Raw genomic sequence first — 9,363 nt, 5'->3', positions numbered from 1 at the left:
GGCAATAGTCCTACGTCTTAGTGAAACAGTTGTAGTTTTGTCGGTTCTCAGTGTTATTTAACACTAATAGTCTGACCTTAAAATACAATTTACTAGGTGATCCAATAGTTGCTGTCTTCGTGACAATAGCACTAGTTTGGTTGATTGTTGTAATTATCGGCTGAGTGAATGTGTGTGTGAATGCATAGCAGTGGATTTCTCGAGTACATATGTGCTTTCGCTAACCTAGTTGGGAAATGCATAGTTACTATTCGATACCGACTGACTAGGCAGGCCAGTGGTCCCAAGAGGGTTCCGGTCTCCCGATCGCGTGATTGTGTGTTAATAGCCGATAACGGACACTGAGTTTAAGACCGTTAACATACGCTCCTCAATAGTGATCCGAGAGTATAGTTAAGGTTTGCCTTAACTTTATGAGTCTATAGTCACCTTCGGGATTGACTGACCCGGTATAAATAAATATTTGGACACCTAATAGTTTATTGTTGTTACATATGCACTGTTCTTACAATATCACGGCCAAAAACCTATAGGTGATGTCAATTGACCCCAGAGACGACATAGTTATGTCTGACCAGATTTAACTGAATACCGTATGTGAGATAATAGAAATGTTACGATAATTTTGTAATACTGTCAGCAATCTGTCGGTCATGTATTGTCTTTATCGTACTTGAGTGTATGATGTGTTTCTATAGATTTATGTTAATTTATGTGATCGGTGACTCTCCGGCGATGCATTCGTTGACCGATGCGGCGGCGGTTGTGTACGCGACACCGCTTGCTGTAGTTAATGAGCGCCTTATCATTGACGCCACCACACATACAATTTTGTCTAATATAGTCCTTGTCTATGTATGTTAGTTGAATGTAATTTTGTTGTCTGTTGTAATGTTATACAGTACAGATTAGTAGTCCAGTGATAGTCACCGTAACAAAGGTTTCGGGTGTTATCACATTTCACCGACGAGTGTTGGGTAGGGTTTAACTAGTGTTTAAACGCCTTTATTTAGTGCCGGGTAGGCACGGCTTGGCGGACATATATGGGTTAGATTCCCCCAGAGATTGCTTGTGACGATCCCATGGTTATGTCATCAGAGTCAGAGGACTCTGATTTATAGTTTGGCCACAGGGTTGGTCAACGGGTATAGCATTACTTATCCTATAGTGGGTATTTGAATAGACTATACGCCGGTTTTACCGACGGTAGTACCGAGTGATGGTACTGACCCTTAGACTCAGTCTTACTAGTAGATTGGGCATTGAGTTGCATGTTTTGGTTAGAGGGAGGCTTTGAGGCTTCTCTCGTTGGCAATTATTGGTAGGGCCCGACCAGTTAGTCAATCGTTATGTTTTAGTTACCAGTTTATAATTGCGACAAGACATTTGTTGTCATTGAGTAATGTCGGTTTTTGTTTGTTTTTAGCGCAAGTGTTGCGGCTAGCCAGCCATTGTATGGATGCTGATAACACTGTATCGTCCTGTCTTCAGTATACTATAGTTGTGTCACGTGTAGTGAGTGACCAAACTAGTAAAATAGTTTTTACTGGTCTTAGAGCTTCTGACCAGACCCGAGTGGTACAGACTTCGAGTCTTAACTCTCAAAATAATGAGTCTGTCTTAACATTAAATAGTGTTTCGTTTGATAGTAAAGGTCAAATTGAATTAAATAATCTCAGGACCAGAGATAATACCTTTTATATAATTGGTCCGCAAAGTAGTAATGTCTTAATTTACGATCAATCAGACATAGATTGTATTAATAATTGTGTAGTAAAAGCTAATATTGTGCCCAATGTACAATTAAGACAGCCTAAACCACTACAGGAGTACTGTGCCAATAGTGGCGGCCATTCCAGTGGTTTACGTGAAATCATTGCATGGAAAGTGAAGCGAGTAACTCACCCCAAAAATTCTCATGAAACATCTAAATAATCAACACTTTCCAGATATAAATGGCAATGCTATTAAAATAATATTGAAACGGTATAGAAATAAGATATATTATAGTTATAACAGGAATGATAAAATCTACTCATTACATCATGGTGGAGGTGCTCCGGTATAGAGTGTAGATTGAAATTATTATTACTATTTTTTCAAATCTTGAGCTCATTCTAACCTTAGTAGTTAAGCGGTCTTAACTAATTAAGCGATTTCCTGTATTTCAATTGCAAGTTATAATTGTAGTATGAATCCTAATTGGGTATATTTACCTAAACTTAAAGACTTTTCTTTTCTTGATCTACTTAATAGATCTTATGTTAAAAATAAATTAAGACAATATTTCGAATTACGTGAATACAACATTTTAGAAAAATCTGTATTTAATTATTGTATTTTAGTATGTACAGAAATAGTAAAGTTGATAAATGTTAGAATGGAGTTGTATAGTCAAATTTTACTTTTACATACTAACAATAATTATATAAAACACTTAATCTCTATGATAACATATGAAATTAGAGATAGACTTATAAAATATCAAACATGGTATATCAGATTTGTTTTAAATAATAATACTATTTCCCCAATAGTTGCAAATATTTTTGCATGGAATAATAATTATATCACTCAATTACAAATTGATAGATCTCAATATATAATATAGCTATAAGAATGTATATTATAATTGTATTTTATATTATGACATATTGTAATTGTCAATTAGAAAGAGGCTCTCCAATTATTTGGCATAAAGAGCCTGAGCCACTTATTAATGGCACTCATCAAGTAGTATTATTTATCAAATATAAATCACCTTGTTTTATATTTCATGATATTACCGATGAGCATACTGCTAACAAATTAACAGAATGGTGTAGACATTTATATAGAGAATCATATTTAATACCTTTAACTGATTTCTGTAAGAGTCAATCATTAGATTATGAAACTGAACATTATAGGAAAAAACGGTTATCTTCATTACTTTTAGTAGGTTTCGGTATATTAGGTGCAGTTGTTACCGCAGTCGGTATCGGCACAACAGCATTAGTAGAAGTTAGAGAACTATCAGGTCGAATAGATAAACTTGAAAATCGCTTTGATATAATGAGATCTAATATGGATAAATTAATTAAAAATCAACCTAATATTATTAAATCTATAGAAATACTTCAGAAACAGACTTTATTGCTTAACGACAAAATAGATAAAGTTATAACAAATGTTAAATACTTAGCTGAAAATCTACCAAACCTTACAATGATTGTATCAAATTTAGCAGCAAATTTATTGTCCACTCGAGACCAAATCAGAAGTATATCTAATGATTGGCATGACAATAGGGTTTCTAGAAATTTATTATACTTTGCTAATTTTTCTTTGCCGTGTTATCCGAGATGTCAAATGAGATATGCTAATCCAGAGACCTGTCTTATAGATCAAGATAAGCGAATGATATTATTAAAATTTACAATTAAAGAACAGGTATTAAACTCATATATTATGACTGCAGATCCATTTGATATATTTGTCAAAGGTATTAATGAGAACGAAATCTGCAAAGTAAAATATTCAGGTCCAAGTCAAATAATCTATGACTCTGATACTAACTGTATACAAGAGATACAAGTATCTGCATTTGTTAGAAAACACGGGTTAATCAATGTGTTACAAAAGAATTGTACACAAAGACTACAGTCTATAGAATTAGATTATAGAAAATTATGGAATAACTATGAGTGTTATCCCAAAATTAAAATACAGTCTAAAGAAATTATACAAATTAAATATACTAAAGACTTAATCTTAATTTTCTGTTATACACAAAATATCAATTTATTTAATGAACAATTAAGTTGTCCCGACTTTGTTATCGCTTTACCTCTATATTCAAACTTTAGTATAGGTACTATAAATTATACTTCTAATTTTTATCGCTTTAATTTAAGACCTTCTGTAGATTTACCAGTATCTAACCGAATAAATTTTAATTTAATGCCTGAACTTTACAAATTTGATTTTAATACATTGGTTAAAGAATTTAATGAAACAATAACACAAATAGATAATAGTTTTCTTACCGACAGATATAGCATAAACTTTGATAATATACTAATTGTTTTTATAATATCTGGATTAGTAGCCATAATTTTAGTATTAACAATTTACTTGTCTTGGTTGACATTGCAAGTACATTTAATTAAGAAACGCTCAGATAGAATAGATGTAGATGTAAAAAACATTGATAATAATGATAACCCAATTGTTTCTGATATTGATACTAAAATAACTTTAGATACAGATAGTTGTTGTTCAATTGAACAAAAACATAGTAGACCTACTACTCCTAAATTGACCCGTAGTTTGATAACAACACAGCTTTTACTGCTTATAATTTTACCAGAGTTCGAATGTAAGCAGTTAATTGTAATAAATTTTGTATATAAAAACCCATGTGAAAGTCTGCTATTAAGAAAATCTCATACACATCCAGAAACAGTTCAAATGTGTGAGAAAAAATTTAGAGAACTCTTTAAACAAAACATTGAAAAGTTTTGTAAAGATAGCGATAAAACTTTAATATTTCATAGAGAGTTAATGAATAACCTTAAAATAAACAAGAGAGAAATTAAATCAAATTTTATTGACCAACACTTAAATTTAACTGATTTTGAACTAAATTTTGAAATGAGTATTATAGCTAATAAACTTGTTGAATTTGACTCTATTATTAGCGATATCGGTGCGCTGTGGGCTAAAGGTATTATAAGCCCTAAGCTCATCAATCATCCAAAGCTAAACCTAAGACTTGACCAAAATGATATTAATAGAATGAAACCAATTTCATGTCTATATGATAGTCAGTGTAGGTCAATAAGATTAGAAATTGAATATAACGAAATATTTACTGATCAAAATATATATGTAATACTACCAATTGTCATTACAATATTAATGTTTAATTTTATCTTATGTGTACGACTTATGTATATACGTAAAAGAAGTCGATCTAATAATTTAAGACAAATTAGTCTTGAAATGTTAGATCAGACAGCAGTTTAAAATTATTAACAAATTGTAAATTTTGTAAATAATTATTTAGACATAATTCTTCACAACGGCTAGTCTAAATGACTTCGATAATGAGAGTAATAATCATATGATTACAGACTCTCAAAATACTGATGAAAATAGTGATGACAATTCACTTAACTTATTGAACATTTGTGAATCCCTCAATGAAAACGAAGACGATAATTTTGTTGATGCGTCTCCGGAACCACCTGTTCTGACCCGATACGATCAGGATACTTTTGATTATATTGATGAGTTAAGAAATTTTTGGTTACAGGACGATAATCCCCTTGTAAACAATACCTCTACTGCCCAAAATATTAATATAAGAGAAACCTCATTACCTAATAATCATTTCTTTAACAACCATATAAAACAATCGACTCCCTTAGCTCAATCTAGATTGATAGCAAGCTCTTCTAGATTTCTAAATAGAGATACTATAAATAACATGACTACTCATAATAGAGTAAGACATGAGGTTCAACCTGAAGTGTTTTTGGGTGATGGTAAACAAAATGCATTGGGTTGGCTCAAGAGATTTGAAGCTTTATCAGTTCACAATGAGTGGGGTACAGATGAGATAAAGATAACAAAGATCTTAGGGTTTTTAGATAAATATGCACTAAATTGGTGGGATACACATAAATACTCAAATGGTGAGAAAAGTTGGAATGATATTAAAACTAGTTTCATCAATACTTTTGATCCAAATTATGCTAATAAATTGGCAATACAACAAAAGTTAAGGGAAAGAAAATTAGGTGTAAATGAAAATGTAAATATCTATTTACAGGATATATTGCAATTGTGTTCTCAATATGATAGTGATATGTCGGAAGAAAGTAAAATAACTTATATAATGTTAGGATTACCCTATTATTATGTACAGTCTATTACTATGTTAGATCCCAAAAATACATTAGAATTGGAAGAAAAATTAAACAAACTAGAGTTTGGGTTAAAATATCAGTTACAATATAATAACCCATTAACGGGTACTGAAGTTCAAATTAATCAAATTAAACCAGAAAAATTTGATAAAATAGAAAAACAAAATAATGAGGTTTTAAATAGATTGGATAAAACATTAATGAGATTAGAAACAATAGTAGACGTAATGAAATTTCGTCAAAATCAGTATCAGAGACCAAGCCCAGTCTCAAATTATAATAATCGTCAGCAAAGTACTAGATTTAATCCCAGAACAAATAACGTAGAGAGAAGTTGTTATAATTGTGGTGATAGAAATCACATGATTAGACAATGTCCAGTTCCAATTGCTAGTGTTGTTAAATCAACACCAAACACAATGCCGAAAGAACCTTGTCCTCTAACAGACCACCCAAACGGGCTGAGGCCTCCAAACTAAAATTGGGGGCGAAAAACTCTAATGTAATTAAAATGGTAAACATTAATTTGTTACCAAAAAATAATGTGAACATAAATGTATATGTAAATAATGTCGAAACTCTAGCTTGTATAGACAGCGGAGCCGGTATAAGTTTGATTAGATTTGATTTTACTGAAAAGTTAAATCAAAAAATTATATATAGTAATAATCCGAAATATGGTTTATTACCTAACATGAACAGAATATTGCTAAACAAAATAGTTAATGTAAATATAAAATACAAACAATCAAATATAACACTTGAGCTTTTTGTTGTTGATAACATGACTAACACTTTGTTGTTAGGATGTGATTGGCTAAGGAAAAGCGGAGCTATAATAAAATTCACTGAAATGGGTGCGAGAGTATCAGTAAATACAATTAATTATAAATTTTCAAAATTAAGGGTTTTAGAAAATACTGTCTTAAGACCAATGCATTGTTCATATGTCAAATGTATCAGTGACTTACAAGAGGGTGATTTTGTAACGGAACCATCTACTTATAAAGACAAATATCCTAAAATTCTTATACCTAAATGTGTAGTTACGATAGAAAATTATGAGACGGCAATCCCTATTATTAATGTCACTGCTAATGAACATGTACTTTATGAAAAAACAAATATAGCTATTCTTGAACCATATTACGAAGAAGTAGAACTAAATAATATTAGTATACAAGACTCAGAAAATTTGCAATCAGATGTTTGTTTTGACATAAATCCTAAATTATCAGATATACATAAACATATTATTAAAAAGTTTTTAAATGAGAGAGTTAAACAGTTTGCATTTAGTGAAAATGAAGTCACTGAAACTGAGATATTTGAACATAGCATTGAAACAGGGGATCACCCACCTATTTACTTAAAACCTTTTAGAGCAAGCCCTAAAGAAAGAGATATTATAGAAAGCCAAATTAAAGAATATTTAGACGCTGGACATGTAAGGCCAAGCCAGTCTCCATGGGCCTTTCCTATTGTTGTAGTACCCAAAAAAGGAAATAAATGGCGAATGTGTATAGACTATAGAAAATTAAATAAAATAACTCAAATACCTCACTGGCCACTACCTACATTAGAATCTATCTTACAAAGCTTAGAGGGCATGTCTATGTTTACTACTCTTGATGCTCGATCAGGTTATCATGCAGTCAAGGTCAAAGAGCAAGACCAACCAAAAACTGCATTTATATCACATTGTGGTCAATACCAATGGTCTCGAATGCCTTTTGGTTTATCAGGCGCTCCACATACTTTTCAACGTATTGCAGATTGTTTACTAGCCGGACTTAATTATTTAATGACTTTATGTTACCTTGACGATATTATTATTTATAGTTCAAATTTTGAACAACACATGGATAGATTAACAATAGTTTTTGATAGATTCAAACAAGCTAATATTAAATTACACCCAGAAAAAAGTTCTTTTTGTTACAGTGAATTAAAATTTTTAGGTCATATAGTATCAGCAGAAGGTGTGAGGGTTAATCCAGATAAAATCTCTGATATACTTAAGATACCACCACCTACCTGTTTAAGAGCTGTTCAGAGTTTCTTAGGGATATGCAATTTTTATAGACGTCATATTAAAGATTATTCATTATTAGCAAAACCAATGACTAACTTAACTAAGAAAAATGTTAGATTCGAGTGGACTAATGAATGCAATGATGCTTTTATTAAGCTAAAAGATTGTTTAACATCCGCTCCAGTATTAGCACACTATGACCCTAAAAGAGATACTAGAGTTCATTGCGATGCTAGCTATGATGGCATCGGATCAGTCTTAGTACAAATCATTGATGACAAACCTCACCCAATAGCTTATTTTAGTCGATTATTAGCACCTGCTGAGAAAAATTATAGTATTACAGAATTAGAAGCTTTAGCTATGGTTAAGTCAATTGAGAAATTTAGACCATTTTTATTAGGTTTAAATTTTACAGTTATTACTGACCATAATGCATTAGTTTGGTTAATGAATAGTAAATGTAATAATGGCCGTATAGCGCGTTGGTATATGTCATTAGAAGAGTATAGACCTTTTAAAATCGAATATCGTAAAGGTAGAGTGCATTCCGATGCTGACCTATTGTCACGGTATGCTACACGAGAACCCTTAGATAAAGATGATGAGATTAGAATTTTTAACATTGAAGAGAAAAATTTATCCGAATTACAGGTTGAAGATTCATACTGTAAAAAACTCATTAATTTAGTCCAGGCAAATAAAACTAATAAATATTTAATTATAAATGAGGTGTTGTATAAAAAAGGTTCAAAAAGTAATTTAATTGTTTTACCTAAAGATCTAAAAAATGAAATACTGTACCAAACCCATGATCACCCAACCGGTGGCCACTGTGGTATATATAAAACTTATGTGAAAATTAGAGATAGATTTTATTATCCAAAATTACTTGACATAGTAAGAAAGTATATTAATGCTTGTCCTGAATGTAATGCATCCAAAAGACCAGTTAAACCTTTGAGAGCTGACCTTAAGCCATTACCAATTGGCAAAATATTTGAACACGTAGTATTTGACTTTTTAGGTCCCTTACCTGTGACTGAAAACGGTTATGATAATATTATTGTAGGTGTTGATATTGCTAGTAGATATCTTGAAACTAGAGCTGTAAAAGGTGCAACAACAGAATCTGCCTTAAAATTTATGTTAGAAAATATAATTCTAAGACATGGTTATGTAAAAACAATATCAAGTGATAGAGGTAAAGCTTTTATTTCTGAGTTGTGTCAAAAAGTATTAAAAACATTAAAAGTTAAACAGTCATTTACTACTGCTTATCATCCACAAGCAAACGGTTTAGCAGAGAGAACTATTGGTACTATAGTAGGAATGATAAAACATTACCTACAAACCGATCAAACACTATGGGACAATTTTTTACCTTATATTACATTTGCATATAATTCGTCT

Source organism: Oppia nitens, unplaced genomic scaffold (assembly GCF_028296485.1).
Source record: "Oppia nitens isolate AA-2021 unplaced genomic scaffold, nextdenovo-longstitch-racon4-pilon3 scaffold8_pilon_pilon_pilon, whole genome shotgun sequence".
NCBI classification, from domain to species: Eukaryota; Metazoa; Arthropoda; class Arachnida; order Sarcoptiformes; family Oppiidae; genus Oppia; species Oppia nitens.
Note: the sequence above shows the minus strand (reverse complement) of the source record.